Raw genomic sequence first — 26804 nt, 5'->3', positions numbered from 1 at the left:
ACTACTGTACACTAGAATCTCAAAGGACAGATTGGCTTGTCAGTTGTTTGCTTTATGTTATATGTTTCTAGGAGCAGGCAGGAGCCTTAAGAAGAAAAGCTAAATATCACTGACCCAAGAGCTGGCATTATGTTAGTCACATAAAGTAGGAATGGGGACAGTAGAAAAAAGGGGAAAAAGGCTTACAATAAGACTGTGTATTAAGGCAGACTGAAATACACTTAAAGTACAAAAAAGGACCACCACTGGAACTTGATGATAAGCGAGACAGACTAATATTAAGCAACCAAAAACTACATTTTTGCACTAAAGAAAGTGAAGCTAGAGTGGGACATGTGTACCACACACAGCTGGTCTGTGCACTAAACTGTCCTACCAGCAGCATAGATGGCATATCAGGAAGAAAATGGTGATCAGGTAGAAAAAGGTGATAGAAGCATATCTGGACACCAGGAAAATTACTGTGATTTCTGTTAATGTCATTTCCAGAGATACTTGAAACTAGAATTGATAAACGTGCATTTATATTTTCAGTAGGGTGTGATTGCTGCACTGCAGTGGAACATATAAACAGGCAGTACTGTAGTTTAATCCTTTTGACATCAAACTGAATGCCCCATTGACTGCAGTGGAATTTGAAACTGGTCCTCTGAGGGTAACTAACCTTCTCCTGTACATTGTATTGAACTACGCAGAACACTTGTGTGTGACCCTTCAGAGAAACAGTGGTGGTACTTCAGGCAGGGATTATACTTGTTCTTAAAAAAATTTGTACGTTATTTTTGAAGTAAGGAAGAAGAAACCTTTAATGACTCAAAGATCTCTGCTCTGAAAGAACTTGAGAAGAAAATATGGCAGACCAATTCTGAAACTGTCTTATTGGAAAAGCTCTTTGAGAAGTCAAATATTTCTCTGTACCTCAACTTCTTTGGTCTTTAATGAGGAGGGTACATATGTTGAAAGCACAGGGAGAAGATATAAGATCCCAAAAGAACAATACCAGATGATCTGAATACATTTGAAGTTTTCCTTAAAAGGTGACCTGGAATATGACATAGCATCTCAATGGTACATCAGTGAAAAATGTTTTTCAAAGTTTCTTTTTTTTTTTTCTTTCTTTGTGTCTTGAGTGATGTCTCAGATGCCTCAATTCAGTTACTGTTGTATTTCCAGGAAACTTTAAATTTGTATATAGCTGGAGTTCTATACAGGCCTGGATCTTACAAAATGTGAATATGTTACATTTTTAATATGTTACCTTTGGGAATTGAAGATGCTCAGAATATAATAAAACAGGCATAAAATGATAGAACAAAATGGGCTGTGGACACTTTTTAGCTATTACTTGCAGACATTGCAGAGTCTCAAACAATTAGAAGAGTTATGGTCATCTTAGTTTCAAAAATAGCAGGTCTTCTAGTAGAAATTCACGTTTGATTTTATGTTCATATCAAGCACATTCAGAAGAAGTGATGAGTCAGTTGCAAATGTATCCTTGCTTTGTTCTGCTCAACACTTTCTTTTACCCATCTCTCTGTCCTTCTGCACTCAAATATCTATACCAGTGCCAGTGAGAATAAAGAACTACAGGAAAGGAGAGGAAAGAGGGCAAGATGAAGCCCACATCCATTTTTGTCAATCATATGTGGTCTTTTATAGCAAGGGCTCAAGCAGGGACTGAAATGGTGAATATAAACTGGGTTAAGTGAATAGTAAACATAGAAAAAAATTTATAAAGAAACAAAATTAAGTAGAGGGAACAGGGGAACATGTACCTGTACATGTACACTGGGAAAAACAAACAAACAAACAAAACAAAACAAACAAACAAACAAACAACAACACATGTAAAAGAAGAGAACACTCAAAGAACAATGTTAAAATGGAAGAAAAGAAGAGGCCGACTATTGTAAAATGGATAGTTATGTGCAACAAGATATAACTAATATTTTATAGTGCTTTATGAGAAAGTTCTCTTCTTAAACTGTGAAGTTCAACATTCTTGCAATCTGCAGGAGCAGCTATCCTGTCCAAGTACAGTTGATATAGTATCAGCTGTGAGGATAATACACCTTGCATTTATAAACATTTAAAAATAAATAAAATCATGAATTGTCATATAGCATTAGCAATCACAGCAAAACAGCTTTGGGTAGAGATAGAAATAGACCCCAGGCTTCTGCTCAAAATACAGAGCATTGCAATACCCACTAAAACTGAAACTATCATGTAAAAAGCAAACAGCAATGGGATTCAAGAAGATTTTAAAATTAATAAGGTTAGTGGGTAAGCTTGTGACTCCTCAAGTTGATCATTTTCTATGTTTATTGAGGATAGAGAAGCTTAAGAAAAACTTTCTTAAGAAAGGCAATTCATATTTGTTCAGTGCTTCAGTGGAAAAATACCAGGTAAGAAGTTTTCTGTCTGAAAAATAAATAATTAGTTTCAAAGCAGAAAGCACAATAAAGGTCAGACAGATTCTATTCTAACATTCAAGAACACCCAGTATTTTAAATTAGAAACTCTCTAAGTCAAAGACCGTCTCCTTATCTGTCTGTCTGTGGTATGCTTCCCCTGCCCTTTCCACAGATGGATGCTTGCATGCTGCTACGCTTAAAGTATTTGAAATAGGGTGACTTGGGATCCCAAGTTTAATCTTCCTAAAGTGAAAAGTTTTCTGAAGATTTCAGATGTTTCCTTGGGTGATCCCTTTCCATTTGGAGTCCCTCTCCATTTGAACCTGTTGACTCAGATCATTGTCAAGTTCAGAATCACATTTCCCATTTTCTTTCATGGGTCATGAGTAGGAATGGAAACATAGAAGATTCCAGTCTGAACATGGATTAAGAATTTGTCTATTTCTAATTTGGACACGTGGCATTTAACTTCTTTTTCTGCCAAAAACAAAACAAAACAAAACAAAACAAAAAGTGGGCATGATTACTGACTTTTTTATATATGAAATGTGATTTTCTCCATTTTTCCCATTATACTCCATTTTTTAGACTGTGCAAAAAAATGCACAGTTGAATTGGACAAGTATTACAGAATATATAATAGATTTTTCAAGTACGTATGCATGTGCTGGAAGAAAACTTAGAGCAATAGGGCTCCCCTGGAGACAAAGAATGTTTTTTTCAGTTATTCTTCTCCTGGAAAAACCATTCTCTTATTACAATGGAGTATCCATTTTAGAGAGTTACTTCACATGTATCTCACCAGAGTCACCAGAGCTCATGACAAAGATCTGTCATGCTAACAGATATGATTCTTTGTGAACATGTAGAGAGATCATCGGGTTCAGCTGGCTACAGAGGAACTTCCTGGAGGTAAGGCTAGGATAGTGTAAGGAGTTACTTGGATGAAGTTACTTTGTCAAATATTTCAATATACATGTATATGTATATATATATCACACTATGTTTCTGGAGAGGTAGTTCAGTGAAAAGAAAGAAGAAAATGCACCATATTTTAATGCACATCCATTTTAATGGTATCAACTTAGGCCATATTTATTTGGAAGGTTGATTCATTATTCGCTGAAACACTGATATAGAAACATTCAGCAAGAGGCTGCAGGGGTGATAATATCATTTCTGATTAATAAAAGTCCTACTAATGTGCCTTAATTAAATACAATATGTGGTTTCTATAGCTCAAAGGTCTGGCTGTTTTAAGCAATTTATTGCCAGTAAGGTCCAAGCCAGTGCCCCTTATAAATCTAATTCATTAAAATGGTATGCTTAATGAGAAAAAGGTTATTCTACAGAATTCAGACTGGGCACACATATTAAATTTAGAGATTGATAGACCTTTTATAATCTTTCAATAACTTTTTAACATTAAATTCTCTGCAACGTATTCCTCCATATTCATGGCAGTTTCAATTAAATAAAAACACAAATGGAGGCAAATCAGAAGTAAAGCACAAACAGGTAAGTCTCCCTGTTCTGCTGAAGGGCCTTCTAGAATGTCTTATTAGAAGTAGTAAGATGTGTGTTTATATATATATTATATTATATATATATATACACATATATTATATATATACCATATTATATATATTATATTATATAGATTATATAGATTATATAGATTATATAGATTATAGATTATATATATCAATATATATTAATACATATATTATATATAATATACATGTATATACTATATGTTATATATTATATATATATGAAATGAAAAAAATAGCATTATAGAGTATAAAGATAGTATTATGGAACATCAAAAAATATGCAAAATTGAAAGCCAAAACTACTGAATTGTATATTAAATCCAGAAAGGATGATTATGATTATTCACCTAAATCACTGCATAATATATGTCATAGAATTAGACCCAGCAAATCCTGGATCAAACACAAGTTTTTCTTCAGTTTTGAAAGCTGGTCTTCTATGTAGTTTCATTACTGTGCCAAAATAAAGATCCATGTCTTGGGTGTGGAGCCAAAGTGATGCATAAAGTACTCAGTAAATATATTTCCATTCAGTGATACAGCTCCAGATGAGGCCTAGTCTGTTCCGGACCATTTAGAGTTTTATAAATCATGTGTGCTTTCCAGCAGAGAATGGGTTAATAGTAGAATAGCCAGAGAGTGAAGTACTAGGTCCCTTTCCCAATCATGGATGGACAAATGTCTTTCTGGCATTGAAATAAATTTTTGTATCAAGAATCAAAGGAATCCAAAAACACTGTCGGGCTGCAAAACAGTTTGACTTTTGGGAACAGAGACTGTCAATGCATACAAATGTGGCAACATTAAAAGGCTACCTTCCTTCTTCTCTCTAGCACCCCACTGGATGGATTTAGGTTTAGCCAGTTGCTTCTAAGCCACTTGCTGATTTTAGCCAGACAGTGAGACACTTGGATGACAGAGAGCTGGGCTCTGCCATAACGGATTTTCACACAGACAGCCAACAGACCCAGGTGGTCATACTTTGAATTGGGCAGCAGAAACATGTCTCTAATTCATCAAACTTACTGGATTCTGACCACAGTCACAGAAGACCTAGATTGCTATCCAAATGTTTTCCTTTTGGTAGCATTTTGTACACTTTTTGAAGGAGACAAGGTAAAGCTGAAATCCAGAGGAGGCTAGGCAAATGTACAAGTGTATGCAACCTGAAAACATACTACATCTGCTGCTCATGAACAACTCAGTCCTGGCACCTATGAGACTAGCTCTGAGGCCATAGGAAACCCAAGAGCAGAAAAAGATAGACTAAGTAACACTCTACCCTGTCTCCCCACTTGACTGATTGCAAAATCTGTTTTCACCTTGTGATCAAACATGCCTTAGTCAGTGTCACTGTATTTCTCATATGTCCTTATATCAGGTCTCAGTCAAACATGAGAAATAGATAGACTTTAACATGACCTTTACATGAGATACTGATTCAAATAGTGTTGTGTATTACATTGGAAGACAGCTTTCTGACACTCTTACGCAGCAATGGTCATATTTTAAAGGCATATTTTGGAGATCACAGTTGCAGTATTTGCAAAAGCACACCTGTGCATCATTTCTAGATCTAGCGGAAAATAAAAACCTATTTCTGAAAATCTTGCTGGCACCTAAGTACCTTGAAAAACATGGCTTCACTGTGGCAACAATCATCCCTGTTTTCTCCATTACATGATTAACAACCTGCAGAGCCAGGAGCTGACAAGGAACACAATCTCTAAAACAGATGTCCTGTTTATTGTGTTGTTGCTTTCTTCTTAGTCAGGGTAATTTGGGACAGCTGTCTTTTTAAGAGATCTTTTGAGAGGTGCCTGCTTTTATGTTCAAGCTCTGTGAGTTTTCTAAGAAAGTGGAAAAGCTGTAATAGAGTGTGAGTCAGGTTTCCTCTGGGGTACAAACAGAAACCAGCAAACTGTTGCTTTTAATTAGGCTACAGCTGAAAGAACAACTTCCTAACTCATAGGTTCACTTGATGGTACGTTGCACCATCCCTCCTTTTGCCCTCTCACATTTTCAGCAGGCATTGTACAGGTTGTACTTATTATACTGAGGTACCTAAGAACCGTAAATCAGTCTTACCACTTGAAAAAATTAACAGTTTAATAATCTGAAAAAAAATGATGGAATGTATGGTTGTGGTGAGAGACAACTGTGGGGAGGGAGAGGCTGGAGAAAAGAGAATCACAGAATTACAGAATCACAGAATTTCTAGGTTGGAAGAGACCTCAAGGTCATCGAGTCCAACCTCCAACCTAACGCTAACAGCCCTCCACTAAACCATATTCCTAAGCTCTACATCTAAGCGTCTTTTGAAGACTTCCAGGGATGGTGACTCCACCACTTCCCTGGGCAGCCTGTTCCAGTGCCTCACAACCCTTTCAGTGAAGAAGTTCTTCCTAACATCTAACCTAAAACTCCCCTGGCGCAACTTAAGCCCATTCCCCCTCGTCCTGTCACCAGGCACGTGGGAGAACAGGCCAACCCCCACCTCGCTACAGCCTCCCTTGAGGTACCTAAAAAGAGCGATAAGGTCGCCCCTGAGCCTCCTCTTCTCCAGGCTGAACAAGCCCAGCTCCCTCAGCCGCTCCTCGTAGGACTTGTTCTCCAGGCCCCTCACCAGCTTTGTCGCCCTTCTCTGCACCCGCTCAAGCACCTCGATGTCCTTCTTGTAGCGAGGGGCCCAAAACTGAACACAGTACTCGAGGTGCAGACTCACCAGAGCTGAGTACAGGGGGACGATCACCTCCCTAGCCCTGCTGGTCACGCTGTTTCTGATACAAGCCAGGATGCCGTTGGCCTTCTTGGCCACCTGAGCACACTGCTGGCTCATATTCAGCCGACTATCCACCATCACTCCCAGGTCCTTCTCTGCCTGGCAGCTTTCCAACCATTCCTCTCCCAGCCTGTAGCTCTGCTTGGGGTTATTGCGCCCCAGGTGCAGGACCCGGCACTTGGCCTTGTTAAACTTCATGCAGTTGACCTCAGCCCATCGGTGCAGCCTATCCAGATCCTCCTGCAGAGCTTTCCTACCCTCAAGCAGATCGACACACGCACCTAACTTGGTGTCATCTGCGAACTTACTGAGGGTGCACTCGATGCCCTCGTCCAGATCATCGATGAAGATATTAAAGAGGACCGGCCCCATCACCGAGCCCTGGGGGACGCCACTAGTGACTGGCCTCCAACTGGACTTGGCTTCATTCACCACGACTCTTTGGGCCTGGCTATCCAGCCAGTTTCTAACCCAACGAAGCGTGCGCCAGTCCAAGCCAAGAGCAGCCAGTTTCTTGAGGAGAATGCTGTGGGAGACAGTGTCAAAAGCCTTGCTGAAGTCAAGGTAGACCACATCCACAGCCTTTCCCTCATCCACCCAGCGCGTCACTCTGTCATAGAAGGAGATCAGGTTCGTCAGGCATGACCTGCCTTTCATAAAGCCATGCTGACTGGGCCTGATCGCCTGCTTCCCCTGCAAGTGCTGCATGATGACTCTCAGGAGGATCTGCTCCATGAGCTTTCCTGGCACTGAGGTCAAACTGACAGGCCTGTAGTTTCCCGGGTCTGCCCTCCGGCCCTTCTTGTAGATGGGCGTCACGTTTTAAAATAATGCTTAAGTTCCTGTCTTTTGTTTAGCACCAGGACAGGACTAATAGGAGGGCTGTAATTCGTTGATGTTCCCTCAGTCATGTCCTCTGTCCTGCAGCCATTTCCTTAGAGTCCTGTAAAGAGACTGTTCTCTCCCGTGGTGGAGAGCTGGGTTGCAACTAATAATTTTTTGTGGGTACAAATTTATAAGTGAGGAACATCAAGACAGGTGGTGACAGAGCACATACACAAGAAACAATGTTTATGCAGACAGTTGGCTCAGATTACTTAACCTTGTAAGGCAGAATTCAGGCTAAAAAAAAAAAAAAAAAAAAAAGGTAAGTAAGAGAAAAAGTATCTGTGTATTATAGCATTCTCCTGAATCAAACTGCGAACTGCAATAAATTAAAACTTTCCAAAGACCTTCATCAGACACTGAGCAGCATTTTTAAATGATTGATAAACAAATATAAATCTTCTGTCACACCTCTAGTATCATAATTCAAGTTGCATGCCTAGAGTACTGTTTAAATCAGTGGTTCGTGGCAGGAAAAATAAGTCTCAATTCTCATATGGCATTGGGTTTTCCTTCTAATTTCTACCCAGAGAATTTTCCCTCATCTAAGTTACCACAGGCTAACAAGCCAAGCAAATTCCTCACCTACAAGCTAGAAGAAAATGGCTCTTCATCTTGCCTGGATAATCGCTGGACACACTCTCTGGTGGGGCTGCTTAATTGTTGTTCACAGGTGCTGAATACCCCAGGGAAACCCTTACCACTGAAGGGTATTTAGAACCAGTCTCCTGATGAAAATATTGACATCTTCTTCCAGGGAACCATGCAAAGAAACATGACATTTGGGGACTAATATTTATCACTCAACAGCAGCTGGCAAATTGCTCTCATCTGATTTGGCTGGCTGCTTCACCTTGGAAATCAATAGCAGACTGAAGATATTTCAGTCTATTAGGTACTAAATATAGAAAGTATATATATATATTAATTATATATATATATAAAAACTGTCATTAAAGGCAGAGATTGCATAAAAACTTCATTTGAACGTGGGTGGTATTCTATAAGCCAAGTTGCAGCCCAGTCATTACTTGTCTGCAATATATGCATAACTGCTACAATAGGTGATTAAGAACAGTCAGCCAGCTGTGCAGCTGCTTCTGTAATTCTGGAAACTATTGGGGAGTTTTATTAGTTAACGGGTTGTCTGATTAGACACTGTAGTTACCACACACAGGCATCAGGGGGCAGCACGGATAAAGAGACCACATGCTGTAACTGAGCTGTCACATGTTCCAGCGATATGCAGCGTGGAAAAGAGATGGGATCCAAAAGCTCTTTAAACAAATCTGCCCAAAACTCAGAAAAGTTAGTATCTGGCTCCAGTAAAACAGACAGGGTTTGAGGATGAACAATGGAGCTCTTCTTTATAGTTCAGGAAAATATCTGGTAGAGCTGTTTTATAGAAAAACTGGGAATATAATCAAAGTTTTAAACCAAACATTGTCCCAGAGAAAGTGGAGGCCTGGAACAACACAGATTTTTGTGTCTTCAGACAGACAGACAAAAACAATGCTGGACATTTCCTAATATTCTCTAACAGGGCTGTTTTCAGCATTGGTGAACACAAATGAGATAACACAGGACAATGTGGAACTGAGGGGTGTTGGAAGAGCTCCATTGGGAACAGTGCCTGAAATACCGAAAGCTAAGGAAGGTTAGGATTAGGGAATTTATTGGATTGATTTGTATATGATTAAGAAACTTGTGCAACCTCTATCTCTTCTCCATTGTGTAGTTACATATCATTACTTGACCAGGATGTCACCTTCTTCACAACTTGTTTTTTGTTTATATGTGTTCTTCTGTTGTATGTCTCCTAACATAAAACAAAGACAGAAAGACAAAGGTGAACCTCATGGTATTTCAGACTGCTGTTATTAACAACAACAAATTCAATCAAAAGACATCTCCCTTTCTAGAACTCTACTCTTTCCTGTATTCTCGCTTGCTTTTTGCTTCTTTTCTGTGTAGTTTGCTGATATCTGAGGTTTCTAGGAAATTGACTTCTGGGAAATTACTTGCTTTTATATTGAATATCTGTTAATGGCCACTGTGATGACCAAAGATTAGGCTAGGCAGGCAGAAAATGAGTTGGCATACTAACAACTGTGATTTAACACCATATGCAAAGAGCACTCTTTTCATACAAAGATTTGATCATTTGGAATAGCTTCGTTTTGAGTTCTGGTTGCATTTGAATATAAAGTAGATGCAAAATGAGTGTTTTCCAGTGATTTTTTATATAGGTCATACATCTTTCTCCTTCTTCTAAAGTTCTCGTATTCTTTCAATGATAAATGTATTAAATCTTTCCTGAAATCAGCAAAAGAGATGTGGAAATGGGGAATACATCAATGGCTTGAATAAAAGAGACATTGGATGTTACATAGCTGATTTTATTTATGTTCTGACCCACTATTAAAAATATATAATTAAAACTTGCATTGGATAAAATTATATGTGGGCATGCCTCTACAATAAATTCAGTAAGTTCAACTAACCAAACAAAAATGGCTAAATAAACCATAAACTTCATAAGTAGAAGTGGAGAGCTATAGTTCATCAAAGTTTCCTATGCTGTCAGCTGTCCATTCTGGGCTCTTCTAGTCTAGATTCAAACTCTTAGAAAGTAGGTTTGAGTGATCCTTTGTCCTTTCAGAGTAGAGCTTGTGTGCTTGAGAGAGCCTTTGTGCACTTTATGAATATTTTGGTAAACAAAATTAGAATGAATTTTAAATGTGAGTTTGAGATTATTTATTTTCAGCATAAGAAACCTTGAAAAGTCCCTAGTGGAATGTTTTATTGGCTGAAAATTGACAGTACAAACAATAACGGAAATCTAAATTGGAAAACACAGGCTTTTAAGTACTTCCTATTTTTTAAGTAGAAGGAAAGGGAAAACATCTGGAAAGGTTGAAACTGATGAGAGAGGATGTCATCAAACTGAGTGAAGAGTTTCTAGATTAAGTAACTTTTTACAACTTGTGTGTCTCTAAAGGATGTATAATGATGTTGAAAGTGTCTTTTTTTTTTTTAAAAAAAAAAAAAAAAAAGATAGTCAAAGAACTTATTCAAAAGTGGGAAAAGTGGGATGAATCCAAAGTAGGCTGTCTTCAAGAAGATTTTAATACCTTTATACTGCTTTGGATTCAAAAATAAAATAAAATAAAATAAAAAAGGAAAAAAGAAAAAGGGCAGAGAAGGAGAAGAAAACGGAGGAAAGGACCAAGAAGCAAAAGATGACTTTAGAGAGCAACTCACCACCTTGCAAAAGGTCCAGTCACAGAGAGGTTCAGAAACTCTATCATGAGATGTATTCATTTGCAGTTCAGGAGTTTAATATTGGTGAATCTTGTCTGAGGATCTGAGAAATGGTTGGGTTTGCTCTGAAAGCTGCAAAGTTATCTTCACTAGCCCAGCTCCTCAAATTCTGTCAATTTTGCTCAGGTTCTGGACTAGCAGTTGGGGAAATCCAGCTGGCATCCAGCTTCTAAAACTCTAGAAAACTTTTGGTTTTGATCTGTGGTGGTTTTACCGTGCTGGGCAGCTAAACCCCACAACCGCTCTCTCACTCCCCCTCCTTTAGATGAGGAAGGGGAGAAGTAAAGCAAAGAACAACTCACGGGTTGAGATAAGGATAATTTAATTAAAGGGAAATAATTATAATAATTAAATAAAGACTACCATGAACTAAACAATTTAACTAAGGGGAAATAAAAGGGAAAGGGGAAAAAGGAAGGAAAACAAACAAACAAAATAAATGAAGGCTATATGGAAGTGCAGAGGAAAGAAATTACTCTCTACTTCCCACAAATGAGCGATCATTGACCACGTCCTTGAAGCAAGGCCTCAACGCACGCAGACAGTGTTCGAGAGGAGGACCGACATCTTCTCAACGAGAGCCCACCCCTCCCCTCTTCTTCCTGTTTCCACCTTTTATTGCTGAGTGTGACACCACATGGTATGGAATATCCCTTTGATTGGTTTAGGTCAGCTGCCCTAGTGATGTTTCTCTCCTCACTTTTTTGCCCACCCCCTAGGAGGGTTAGAGAAAGGCCCAATGCTGTGCCACTGCTGCTCAGCAGTAGACACAACACTGGTGTGATAACACTGCTGTTCCAGCTACAAGTACAGAGTACAGCACTGTATGGGCTGCTGCCGGGAAAGTTAACATTCCAGCCAGACCCAGTACAGATCTAACATTAAATTTCTTACTGTTACTGAAGCAGTAAATCAAGTACCCCAGGTCAGAAAACAACAGTATGCTCAGCAACAGGTATTTGTCACAACTTGTGGTGGTTTCACCCTGACGAGCAGGTGAGCTCCACCAGAACCACTCTCTCACTCCCTCTCCTCAAAGGAAGAGTGGGAGAAAATACCATGAAAAGGGCTCAAAGGTTGAGATAAAGATAGTGTGATCGCTCACCAATCACATTCATTGACAAAACAGACACAGCATAGGGAGATTAATACAATTTGTTGCCTATTATTAACAGACTAGAGTGGTGAGAAACTAAAAGCAAACTAAAACCACATTCCTTGCCATGCACCCTATTCTACCTCCTCACCCCGAGCGCTGCAGGGGAACAGGGAATGGGGGCTGTGGTCAATCCCTAACATTTCATCTCCACTGCTCCTTCACGGTCACTCTCTGCCCCTGCTCCATGTGGGGTCCCTTCCCAGGGAAGGCCATCCTTCCCAAACTGATCCTGTGTGGGCTTCCCACAGGCAGCAGCTCTTCAAGAACTGTGGAAGGGCTTTGAGGTTAGATGGGGTTTTGAGCTACCTAGTCTAGTGGCAGGTGTTCCTGCCCATGGCAGGGTATTGGAATTAGATGTCTTTGAGATCCCTTCCAAACCAAAGTATTCCATGTTTCTATAAACTGCTCCAATATGGCTCTGCACCACAGGGTCCATCCCCCAGGAGCAAACTGCTCCAGCTTGGTTCCCTGATAGGCAGCAGCTCCCCCCAGACCCCCTGCCCCTGCATGGGCTCCTCCACAGGCTGCAGCATGGAGATCTGCTCCATGTGGGACCCATGGGCTGCAGGGGGACAACCTGCTCCACCAGGGGCCTCTCCACAGGCCGCAGGGGAACTGCTGTTCTGTGCCTGCAGCACCTCCTGCCCTCCAGCTGCACTGACCTGGGACTACAGGGCTAGTTCTGACTCCTCGCTCTCCCAGCAGCTGTTTTGCAGCAGGTGTTTTGTTTTGTTTTGTTTTCCCTTTCTTAAATCTGCTCTCACAGAGGCACAAACACTGCTTATTGGCTTGGCTCTGGCCAGCAGCAGGTCCTTTTGGAGCCAGGTGAAACTGGCCCTTATCTAACATGGGGCAGCTACAGAACTCTTCTCACAGAAGCCACCCCTGCAGCCCTCCTGCTACCAAAGCCTTTCCACATAAGCCCAATACATAGCACTAAGACAGGTTTATTGAGTTGATACACAACAGTGTATTCACACTTGTAAGATTTTTGAGCCATAAACCATACATTCCTGTGTGCTTTGTCCACACTTAAGACATTACTGTCATAATAATAGTTTTAACAATAATAGAGGATTAAAAGGGATAAGCTAGACCTTTCAACAGAGTAAGTCAAAACAATAAAGCTCCAAAGAAAGAGCAGCTTTCAGCCCTCTTCATGCCTCACAGATTTTGAGTTGTTGCTCACAGTGATTCTTAGAATAATCCTGCCTGTCACCACATTTGTTCCACTAGTTTTTAAGTCTCTGACAAGTGGTCTTGTCCAAGCACAAGTCAATGAGTGTTTTAAAAATTCAGCCAAGTAAGTAGAATTATTTTAACTTTCCAAGCCCCTTTGCCTCTTTCACAATCCCAGATCATGGGGTTTTAGAGCTGTAAAGAAATCACAGGTTTCAGTTGGGTATGGGGAAAGTGCCATACAATCCAGCAGAGTCCTGTTTCATGGGGTTTTATATCAGGCAAGAGTCACCATTTGTTGTTGGTGGGTCTTCTGGAAACACTTCTTTCCCTCAACAGAGTTGGATAGTTTTAGAGTTAAAATTTTAATTGGACTGACATTTCCTAGACCACATGTCTAGGAAATGTACCACAGCAGCCCTTGAGTGAAAGCAAAACAAGATGAAATGAAACAAAACAAAACAAAACAAAACAAAAAAAAAACAACCCACAAACAAACAACAACAAAATAAATTTGCATTTAGATGGTAAAATTATTGTTGTTCTTCTTCTTCTATTTTCTTTTGAAGAATGTAACAAGAAGAAAACCATGATAACTTCCAATTTTTGAGATAACACCCACTTGGAATAATGCCAGCCCTGATCAAATTAGGGGTCTGCCTCTTATTTAAATACATTCTTCCATCCCAGGCACAATATGTTCCTTTCTTTCAATTTTATTCTTTGCCTGTAGCATGTGGCAATAGAAACAAATCAAATCAGCTCATTTTGTGCTAAATGCAAAGAATGAATTGCTTTCAGTTATACACCCACACTTCCACACTTTAAACAAAAAAAAAAAAAAAATGTTGGCCTCACGACTTTTAAAGCTCTAGAACATTTATTTTGTTCATTAAGAAGCAGTCAGCCCTAAAAAGGTATTCAAATTGTATTGTCAAAGAAAAAAATCACTTAGAAGCAAAATGATGACGCTGTAAGTGAAATGATTCAATAGCTGAACTGTTAAATGTTTAAAGCTGGCTGTCCCAGGAGGAACAGCTGTTGTACACCTTCTGAGACTCAGGTTAAAATGAAGTGGAAGCTCCTACCCACTGTGCAATCACACCTTCACTTATGGTATAGACATAGACTAGGTTTCCTATCCATACCTGACAAGATTCTTGCGGTCTACAATCCAAACAGAACACAAAGGTGTTAGGTGCAACTGAAAAGAGCTGATAAAGATTCCCCATACTGGCAAATTCTTATCACGTAAAGAAAGAGAGGGATAGGCTGACCTGTGGTAATTTCCAAAACTGTGAAGCATTCAGGAGCATAAATTCTGTGACTCTCTACCCACATACTACACCAGCTGATTCCTAAACCAGAAACTAATTTCCAGGAATGGGGATTTCCCTTCCTTGACTAGTTTAGAGTAGGGGAAATTAAAGTGTAAGAGAACCAGCACAACCTTCCATCACCATGCAGTTGTGCCAAAGCATGAGTTAGTGTCAGCATAGCTATGAATGTCTCAGTATGGTAATTTTCAGGAACTCTTTGTGGCACTGGAACCTAGATACGAGGGTTCAAAGTGCTTAAGGGCAGTCTCTGCCTAAGTCTCCAACCACAGTCAACAGAGTTTGTATCTGAAACAACAGCCTTCCCAGTTCTGTTGGGTGCACAAGCTTCAGTCCTGTGATGAGTACTGCCCTTTCCAAGCAGCTAGTTCACAAGGGAAAATGTTATTACAGTACATTGCTAAGAAAGACTTTTTTTTTTTTTCAGTACTAAAAGGAGAAAAGATTAAAAGTGTTCACAACACAAATATAATTCCTTATAGCAACTACTTAATCCTACAGTTTATTTCAATTTCCTCCACTTATCCTGTAACTAAACTACATTTACTCTGAAAATTTTATTCTTGACATTGTTTATTCTCCATTCTCCTCTAACCTCAACTCTCAACTTTAACTTTGACTCAGGTTTTCTAAATACTTAGAACTCAGTACATAGAAGGGAATTTTTGCTTGGTGTCTCAATTTGCTTTGCAAACATTAACAAACTCAGTCCATGGTATTTCCAGAAATCTGGTACTACATGAGTTGTTATAGAAGTTTTTGACAGAGTCTGCAAAACTGCTCTCTTCACTTCCAGAACTTGTAATGCCCCCTTATCCCCCCGCCCCCTTTATTTAAAATAGGGTAGAGAATATTTTGTTCTACAAGAGCAAAATTGCACTAAATCACCTTGCTCTTGTAACTGAAGTGAAACTGCATACTACTGTTAATCAGAAACAGTTCAATCGTATTTCACTGATAAAATACTATCTTGTCTGTTCTAGAATGTGTTGATTTTGATTGAATTCTTTCTGTAGTAAGCATTTTGAAGTGATTTGATGTAAAAATGTGGTGTCTCATTTTGATTTTCTAACTTGGTTCTCTTCTGACATTTTTTTGGACAGAAGTGAATATGTTTAAAATACATGTTACTTCCAAAATACAAATTGTAATGATTTGGTTGTTAACATGCTTTAATACAGACTTTTTGAAGTTTAAAAAGAATATTTTTTGCTAAATATTATCACTTCATAATTCATAATTTATGCAAATCAGGGAAATATCATTGCAAAATTGGAATTTCCATTGAAATGCAAATTCTAGTTTTGTGGAGACTATGTGCTCATTTAATTTTTGGAGGGCCTTATAGTCAGGTCCAAATTACAAGCTTTAGCCTATTGTGATTCTAAGCCCATTGCTTACATTCATGCAGCCACCATCTCCATTCTGCACAGAATGTCTCCTCCACGGTCTGAAGAGCCTTTCTGACATCCCCAATACAAAAAGAACTGAGCCAAAACAGGAAGAGGTTGCAGAAAAAAATTGAAAATGTATGGGTTTTATCTTCCAAGTTAATAAACAACTGATCATCTTCTGCAGTCCAAGTAATCATTTCCCAATGGTATGTACTGGATGATATGTAATTCTTCAAGAAGAATTCCTAACAAATGTAACATGTCTGTAAGTATTGTGTTTCTATAGACATATGCCAAAATTCTGTAGGCTGCCATCAAGAATAAGCTTCTATGTATTCTGAGACTTTCAGTAGAGTTGCTTCCAAAACATGGATCTAAACTTCTTTTAGGTTATTTAACAAATATTCACATAATTGTTATCTGATGTTATTTGGTTTTATATAGTTTTTATATAATTTGTCAAATGCACCTGATTTTAATGATATGCAATGAACCAGACCAGTACAGGTCTAACTCTAGTTTACAGCTACTAAAATACTAAAACCTTTGAAATGTAGTCCAAACTGGAAAAGTAATCAGTCTCCATTACTCTTTCAACCTAAAGTGGGAGATATGTTGCTCCATTCTCTTAAAATTCCTACAAAACTGAAATGTTAATTTATACTGTGGCAAAATAACAGTTATTAAAAAGGAGGTGTGATCACTTTAATTTTATATCCATGTGATGGATTGGTTGGTACAAAAGGAGCATAGCACACTTACTCATTCAAAAATCAGTAAACAAACAGTAGGGCACGCAAGTTAAAAAGGAAAGTGGCTTGAGAATGTGACTGGTAAATATGGAAATAAACAGTGCTGTCAGCCAGTTGAGACATCTCTGGAAGCAAGTGGGTCAGACAGCACCAAAACATATGGGATCAGTCTTAAGCATGAGGTATTTATAATCAAGTAAGACATGAGCTTCACAGCACCTCCCATGTTCACCAGGGATCACAGCGTGACTGGAACTGACACAGTGATTCTTAACAGTTGGGTAATACACAGTGCATCAAAATAAAGCAGGTACAGATATGTGTGGGGAGAATGAATGCAAACATAAATGGTGTGATTTTTTTTTCCCCCAAAGTGCTGAATACTCACAGATGTCCCTTGAGTCAATGATGCTGAAAAGCTTGGATCAGATAATGAAGGCACCTGGCTTTATAGGCAGAGGAGTGTATGCCTATTCTCTAACAATTTCTCTGATGTTTCTGCATACATATTTAGAATATAGAAAATGCACAGGGAGTGGCCCATCCAAGCTACCTAAATATATTTGCACATGAGAGGATGTCAGAAATTTTCAGCCCAAGACCCTTCTTTCTACAGTCATCCTTCGTACGTTTTGTTGGTTTTTTTTATATTGACAGCTTTAAAATCAGAATGGCCTTTTCTCATTTAAATTCTTATCCACTGTAGAATTATCTCAAAGCTCATTTTTAAAGGTCGTGGTTTATCAGATTAGCATCATGAGGACACAGTCAGACATGAGGTATCCATAGAGAAAGCATCACCAAGGAAAGGTGAAGGTTTCCTTTTTAATCCTGATACCACGTATTAATCCCAGCTAGAGACCAACTAATGCTCAGGTAGGCATGTGTGGAAGCTAGCAAAGTGCACAGACTCAGCAGAACCTATGGCTGGGATACAAGACTCATTTTAGAGCTGAAATGCTGTTTTTTCCTGAATAAAGCAAAGACTAAAGGGGAAGATGGGGAAGCACAGGAGGAGAACAAACAATATTTACTTGGAGCTGTGGAGAGTAGACTTTTATTCAGGCACTAAAAATGAATAGAGGGAATTGAAAGAATAAATTCCAAGCAATAAATAAGAAACCAAATGTGACTAGTTTCTTTTTGTGTTATCTTGTTATCAAGCAATATGCATATCCACTGAGCTTATCACCCTAAAGGATGTTTGGGAGCTTGTGTGCCAATTTAGGATATGAAGGCTTACACTGTCAGTACAAATCCCTGTGCAAATAATCAATGGTGCTCATAATGTCCTTTAATATCTGTCAGTTCTTGTTCAGATGTTAAGGCAGAGATATGAATATCCAAGGGTCTCTTTCATGTGCCCTCAATCCAAGAGCAATAAAGTAAGGAACAGTAGTACATATTACCTGAAGGTATTCCTGAGGTCAGTGTGAGCAGATCACTAGCACAGTCTGCAAGGAATGGTTCTTCCTTTTGCAGAACATAAAGATAATGATGGAGAGAAAACTCTGCTTTGGTTTTGTCTCTGGAGCTCTTCTGCACTCCCATAACACCATTCATTGGTCTGTTGTCAATAGTGTTCCCATATAATTAACAGAGGAAGATTACTTCAAGATGAAGAATATCATTCCCATTCAAGAGAATTTTTAAGTCTTTGCTTCTTTCTCTGGTGGGATCTTAGTATTGGCTTTCTCAGAGACAATCTTAATCTGAAGGGTGTTGTGAATGTCTTGAGAGATATCCAGATAATTTCAGCCTCCAAGAGAGAAATTCTTTGCTATCAATGCAGCATGAATAGAAAGACTAGGGAAAAGGGGAGCCCCATTAGAAGAGTTTGATTTTAATAAGAGGATGATGAAGTTAATTAAAGCTCAGTGCCTGTGAGCAAAGCAAAGGAGAGAGTACTTTGGGGTTTTTCCTTTTGCTTTGCTCCAGCTGTTCCTATCTCCAAGCCAAGTACGTGAGCCAAAATGATACAAGCTGGCAGCTTTTTATAGCAAAGGGGATCATCTGTTAAATGGTTAGGTTGGTTTTGTTTTTCCATAAGATGATGGGGAATATAGTTTCAAAGTTTTTAACAGGAATTTAGCCAAGCGGTTCTCACAGCTTTTTAGCCTCTCTTTTCATTCTCCTGACTGTAAATTATACAATGAAATCCCTTTCCCTCAAAGCACCTCTCATGTCTGTAGTTACTCATCAGTTTCTCCTTTGCCTGTATCAACTTTAACCTATCTAAGCATTTTGTGAGTTCTGTGCTTTCATTTATAAGTTGATTATGCATTAAAAAAAAAAACAACACTGTGTCCTAGCAAAGAGGCATTTGGGCATGCAAATTAGCTAATAATTGGCTAGGTCCTTAAAGATGTTAAGGTACAAAATTCTGTTGTTTCTCACCTTTGGCTTGTTTCTGAAATAAATCCTCTGGTTATCTAGCTTACAATAGTTCTTATTCCTATGGGCAGTGGGAACACAACATAGGTGACTCCCTCCAATGGCTAGGTCAGCTGGGCCCATGTTGTCCTTTCAGCTAAACCATATCACAAACAGGCTGATGCATAGACTGGTATAGACTGAAAGTTTCAAATTTCTCGATGTTTAAAATCTGTTTCTCCAAAGTGATGAATAATTTTAGAAAAAGCTTGAATGTGCTGAGACTTACTTAAGAGAAAGAGCATTTTGTATATTTAGCTTTATCTATTAGCTATTTATTTAGCTTGTAGTTGGTCCCATAACTGATTTGATGCCAAAAGAAATTATTGACATCAGTAGACTTGCTGCTGTTTTGCTTTAAAGTATATAAAAGGCAAAGCAGGTCTGTGCTCTGTCCTGTAGTCTTTTCTCTCATAGTTATTCATCTCTGTCTATGCTGTGTTTGGCCAAGACAGTTCCATCAAAAGTTGGAATTCAGTCAGCTCCTCACTTTTCCATATTTGCCTTTCCTGCTGATTCCCCTCATTCTTACACATTCAAATCAGAGTTTCAGGTGTGCTAAGATAGCCTCTAAAAACTGCAAGGAGGTATTTCCACTGGGCTGTACATTCAATACAAACTGTTCAATCATCACTTGTCCTCCAAGGATCCAAATGAATTTATATAGTGGCAACATGTCAGGATCTTTAAGCTCTGCATTGCACAGTGAGGCACCTAAAATGATCTTGACTGGGAGAGTTCACCAAGTTATTAACAGGAATTAAGGAAATAAATTCTTCTCCTGGCAGTCCTCAGCTTCAATAGAAGTCAACAAACTTCAGACTAAGAAACCAGTTGGAGGAAACTAGAGGGATAAGATGATTTCAAATGGATGGCAATCAAGAAAGGCAGTTTCTGGTATACTCATCTGTAAACAGCCTAGCTAGCAGATTAGTTTGCAATACAACACAAGAAATCAAGCAGTTTGTCAATGTCCCTTTAAATATCAGAGGTCCTAACATTTGAAAGCAATTAATGGTGATATTTTCTACGGAACTAGAAGATACCTTTACCCTCCATAAACTGCACTGGGACACATTAGGTTTCTGGGAGAGGAATGACTAGACAGCGTTGCTGAAATGGCAAAAAGACAGCCTGTGCACTAAATTATCAAAGCCTTTGGAAAAAGACACTGAAAGCAGGAAAAAAAAAAAAAAAATCTTTGCAATGCTGAATTACAAAACATAAACACACACACAAAAAAGCACCAACAACTGGGATCTGTCCACCAAAGTCAAAGTGCTAAAAGACAAGGGTATAAATAAGGAAGATTGGTTTTTTGTACTTTCACTCTGTGTTTTTTTAAAGGCAATTGCAAAGCAGGCCATGTTTGCTGTCTTCTTGTCCATCACACGTGACCAGCCTTCAAAACCAGTGTATGTTGCAGTTCTTCAAAGGCTTTGTGCATTGGTTTTTGTATGATTGGAATGTCATAATTCACTCTATGTCAATTCCTAGAAGTCCTTCTGAGAGGACAGAACCTTCCACACATAACTATTACAAAGGTTTCAATTAGGCCGAATTGCAGCTTCCTTTAGAGGACATCAGACACTTCGGGGTGTTGTGACGATATTACTTGTGGCAGCTGGATTAATTAAAGTATATCATATGAGGCTGACAGAGTATCTGACTCCTGAAGAGTCAACTAAACTAACCATGTTGTCAATTTTTTCAAGATCTGATCTGTGTTATTGTACAAGTCTGTCCATCCGTCCGTCCTTCCTTCCTTCCTTCCTATTAGAGTGAGTCCAGAGTTGGGCCACAAGACGGTCAGAGGGATGGAGCACCTCTCCTCTGAAGACAGGCTGAGGGAGGTGGGGTCGTTCAGTCTGGAGAAGAGAAGGGTCTGGGGAGACCTAATAGTGGCCTTCCAGTACTTAGTGTAACTGCACTGAGTTTGCACAGTCTGGAAAGACAGGCTTTCATTCAATTTTAGGGTGGAGTTTGGAGACCATTGAACATCATCATATGGCAAAATCTGCTGGGAGACTAGAAGCTGTAGTTCCACTCTTTTAATTAACATATGAAAACTTATTAGAAAGGTCCAAAAACACATCACATCCAAACATTAGGTGTGAAAATGCTGAATATCTTTTGAATAGTCAAATCAAGACACTATACCTTTTTATTTTACATACAGAAATGTCCAAATAATTAGCCTGACACTGTGAACATCAGGAGCCAATCTTTTTCTTAACCATTAAATTTCATTGTGATTTTATGCAGGCCATTTTTTCTTCCTGAGACCCTACTCCCTTTTGTAAAATGAAGATTATCATACAGTGCCATATCTCTTAGAAGGTGAGACATGAAGATAGCACATTAAAAATTGTGAGGTACTTAGGAATCATTCTAGATGGAGTAGATGGAGGTCTAGTAAAATATTTACAATATGTTACTAAGTCCAGCACATTGCTGTTTTTACAGCAATGCTCAACCTTTTCAGTAGTAAATTAATCATCTACTTTACAGTACTGTAAAGTATTCCAGGCAGTTATAAATAATTTCCTCCACCAGATTCTCAGATCATACAATGTCATCAGGACCAGTGACAGATTGGGCTGGTAGTTCCTACCTTAGAGAACATAGAGTCATTTCCATGACAGAGCAAAGGACTGTCCTTGTCTCCTTGATCCGATAATCAAGGAGATCAGGACAAAGAAAGCCAGATGAAAAATAAATAACTGGGGGTTGCTCTCATTTTTCTGTCATAATTATTAATGATTCTTTAATCTTAACATTATGACAGTGGAGAGTTTCATTCTGTATCAGTCTAATATGTGCTATATAGCTAATATTATTTGGAATTGGTAATCCAAAACCAGAGAGGCAACACCTGGTAGCATAGCTTGCCATTCTGTGTTACTTGTTCTTATTTTGACAGCTTTATTAGAGGAGAGAAACTGCAAGCCCCCCTCTCCCTTATCCAGAGATTTGGATAATTTTCCATTTCAGTTCTAAATGCGTAGGTCTGCAATATCAAATGGCATGGCAATCCAACAACTGGCACTCATTTGTGCAAGGTTTGCCTTAACCTATAATGCATAAGATATCCTCAGATTACTTGAAGGAAGGGAGGACAGTTTTACAGAGTACTGTCTTTTTGGAATTTTAGCCATGGTTGGCTGTTAATATAAGAAAATGAAGTCTCAAAAACACCTGCCAGAATGTAGGTTATCAACTCCTCGGTTACCAAGCAAACAAAGCGAGATCAACATTGCAATTAGCAAGTTATATTTACACAGGTTATCAGTATTCTGAACGCAGCAACTGAGAAAGCAGGCGCAGCTCTATTTTGTTCCATGGATTTCTTTCCTACATGCAGCTGAAGCGGCTAATAACAGTCACTGCAGACTGATAGCATTATCAGCTTTTCTGAACATCTTCAAGGAAATGGTACTCAAAGGTAATAAAAGAGGCAAGTAGTCTGTGTGATGAGAAAGCAGTGCTATCAACTTTAAAGTATTTGAGTTCCAGAGAAGGAGTACTGTGCATCCTGTAGTTAATACACTGGCCAAGAAAACAGAATAGGGCACAAGGACCCAGAACAGGGTATAAGGATTTAGAGTAGGGTAATGGTTGTTCTGTGACCTTGTACTTCCCAGACTTTACCTGCCATTATGTCTTTAAGGTAAGCATTGTCTTTTCCTATCTGTTTGTGTGAAGATAACACCATGAAAAATAGGGTTCCTCTTTCACGTGTGACCTCTTAATACCAATATACTGAGTAAGCTTGAAGTCTTCTTGTACATCCTGCATCCAAACCAAAAATATATCAGTGAAATTTATAAGAAAAGTATGCCATGCAATTGCTAACACTGGAGAAAGAAATAAAGATATTAGTTGAGTATCTTTCATCAATGCCAAATTCCCTTGCACTAAATTCATAACTTGCAGTATATTGTTTCAAGACAAAATGGAAATTTTATATATAAATGAAAGCCTAGAAATTATTTTTATCCTCAGAAAGTCTAATAATCATCTCTTTCAAAGATGAAGGGAAATGACTGATCATCCATTGAAAGCAATGTAATTGATCCATATAATGAAAGACGTAGTGGGGTGAAGACTTCAACAGTGATGAAAGAAAGAAAAGTCTAAGTAACAAACATGAGAACAGCCAAAGAAACACAAGGTCAAAACATTATGTAGATTGCTCTGGTGAGGCTTGTAACTCAACCCATAAATTTAAAGGATGGTGTGCACTAATTATTTCGATTTTATACTGCTTTTGAAATGAAACAGCTCAGAACAGATAAAGGTGTAAATTCCATCCACTGCTTGTTGCTGAAACATTTAATCAATGCTTTACTAATCTTCCCATCCCTGTCTGAACTCTGTTTGGCTTTTCACAGTAAAATCAATGAAACACTTCTAATCATTAATACTGATTCTCCTCTTGGAGTGAAACATTAGGAGATATAATTATGGCTAGAATTTCATTTTCCAAATTATAGTTTCTTCTTTAAAGACTAGAAGTTTCTAAGTTCATAGTGGAGGCCAAAGTCAAAGTCAAGACAAAACTATTTAACAGAATACTTTATCTGGGATCTGGGCTGTCTATGAGTGTTGTCCCATAATCTTGATTTGTAACAATATTATAAAAACCATCAAAATATCTGGAGTTCAGTTAGATTCCTTTCTGCCTTGCCATCTGTGAAGAACCTGTCTGGCTAATACTGTGTAATGAAAGATAAATATTACTTCTCCACACCTTTCTTCATGAAGGGGATTTTTTTTTTTTTTAATACTTAGACTAAATGTTTTGGATGGTTTGAGCTCTGCACAAGTGATCCCACATCCTAGGGGTAAAAAGCTTCAGAGCCAGCAGTGTGGAATGCACTAATCAGGGCAATTTTCTTTCAGATCATTATTAACTCCAGACGAATGAAAATAAAAGGGACTGAAAGCTCTTTCTCATCTTCCTACCTCCCTTCCCCTCAGGGTATTGACTGTCTTCATCACTTTCCAGGTAACATCTCTTGTACTTGACTAAACTATTACCAAATCTTTTAATCCTTTGGATATATAATCTCCTTCCCAATTATTATGACAACATGCAAATCCCAGAGTGGATTTCTTGTTACACTTGCATTTCAAGATCAAACTGTCAGCTGATCTCCTGAGTTAATAAAAGGATGTGAAAGGAATAGATTAATTTCATTTATTATGAATTCTTTATTGAGACTTGTCTGATAGTGAGTCAGGGGTGACTGAAGCCTGCTACCACTTTGAAAATTACAGTGCTGTTAGCTATGTAAAGGCAAATCTAAAGATTCTCCAATGCAGACTAAAATGTGGGGCAGATTACATTTCATCTTGAAATGCTTCATACTGATTTTTCTCTGACTGTGTAGATTAGAGACTTGCTGGAGTATCCTTGCAGTCTTCCTGCCCACACAACCTGTTTTCTTTTCCACAGGAGAAGTGTGAAGACAGGGCCTCTGAACCCAGGAGCTGGGAATAGCAGGCTTTTATAAATCTGTAGGCTGGCCTTTGGAAGTAAATAAAACCACACGCACTGAATTGGTGAAACAAGCAAGGAAGCTCTGCTGAGGCATTTATGCTAGGCACTGCAGGCTCACAGGTCTTACTCTGAAGGTTCAGATTTAATGCAGACAACCACGCTCACGCTAAGGGGCAGCACTTGGATCATTACAGTTGATTCCTTCAATGTTTTGCTCCTTTTGTAAATGCTCATTCTCCCTCTTGGACAAGATCCCACAAGAACTCTACATTTCTGCTTTACACAAACTGGAATATATGGGATTTGTAGAATTTACATGAAGAACAGCAATAGGTTCTCTGTTCCTATAGCATCACTCAGCACTTTCCTCAACCCACAATGAAATCCGTTCTTAATCAGAGGTCACTTGTTGGCAAAATTAATGGATTGTGCCCACAGAACCCTTTTGCCAGAATGTGGAGTTCTTGTGGAGCATGTGAAGCTCATTTGCACCAACACTGATGCAGCCATGATAAATAGGTGATTCTTGATTAACAAAGATAGAATCATAGAATCATTTAGATTGGAAAAGACCTCTAAGATAGTCTAGTCCAACTTTTAACCTAGTACTGCCAAGTCCACCATTTGATGGTGGACATGGTATAATTTTTCAGTGGGCCTCAACATCTTATTACAAACTGAGCTATAGCTATATCCTTGTGCTACAACTCCACTGGCAGAAACCACTGCTTCAGCAATCAAACGTTTATTTTTATTCCCATTGCACATAATTTTTGTCTGTAAAGTGAGCAGGTGATAGAGACCAGACCATAATTCTGCGCATTAAGAGACTCAAATTCCATTCTCAGCTCTGCCAGTAGCTTAACTCATGCGAGTTATGACTGTTCTTTCCTTAGCCACTGTCATCACTACTCCTGTAAAAGTCAGCTTCTGTGTCACAAAGCTGACAGCAAGCCTACCCATTGCTCTGTAAAAAAATGGAAAAATGACACTTTGAGTTCATTAAAGGTTGGTCAGAGCTCTTTAGTGCTCAAGTCCTATATCTGTAACCAAGGACAGATTTAAACCGACATAAATTTTGCTTCTATTTCCTGATATCTTTTAACTTATGACATTAACTTGCTTTATATGCATGGTCCTTCCTTAGAATAAATAGTCTCATCAGCTTAATGACACAGGGGAAGGGAGAATGTCCACGTGCAACCCACGGCCTGCTTTTTGGCAGTCACGCATACCTGATATTTTAGGAAGTCAACTGACTTTGCATCCTCATTCTAGAAAAGATCTTTCTGTGTTTATTTACCACTGCCATAAGCAATGTGTTGCTTTTCAGTCTAAAACCTATTTATACAAGCATGAACGACACAGGCACACATAAGTAGAGATTAGAAGTACACATTTTTAAATTATCTTAAGGTCTTATTGCAGCTGACAAAAAGCCAGGAAACTGACAGCTAAGAGCTGACACTCCTCGTATCACGTTCTGTCAGATTTTATTTTGTGTGCGCATGTGTGTATGCAAGTGCGACTTTTCCTTTCTGGGCTTCTTTAATGTTAATTTTTAAAAGGGACTTGAATGCTGAAACAAACTTGAGAGACAAGAACATGAACGCAAACAGACAGTGTTCTTATAAACAATAAAGGCAACACCAGCAGGCACCATTCGCTGTAATTATCTTGACATGGTGCTGTGCTTCTGTCTCCCAGGGCTACTTACATGACATTTTTAACCACAGTGCCAATGGCTTTCTCTTTTTCCTCCCTGCTCCATTTATATAATGCCATTTGGCCTCAGTATTGCACAGTCCACCCCACTCCATTTTGGGTAATGTGTCTGTGTCAGAGCAGCCCGATCACAGACCACAGAAGGCTATGTGGCAGGCCACAGAAGATAATTTGGTGCATCGCAAGCACAGAACAATCATTATTTTTCCCTGTGAAGATCACCACCCAAAGGCCTCAGAATACTTCACAGAGATTAAACATCAGTGAAGCTTCTTGTAATAAAGAGAAGCAGTGATTACTTCATGCAGGCCCACAGAGCTGCCATATAACCACACGATCTCCTCCAGCAGAAGGC

This window comes from Aythya marila (genome assembly GCF_965140915.1).
Source record: "Aythya marila genome assembly, chromosome: 3".
Taxonomy (NCBI): domain Eukaryota; kingdom Metazoa; phylum Chordata; class Aves; order Anseriformes; family Anatidae; genus Aythya; species Aythya marila.
The sequence above is the reverse complement of the archived record's forward strand: the minus strand, read 5'-3'. Positions refer to the sequence as shown.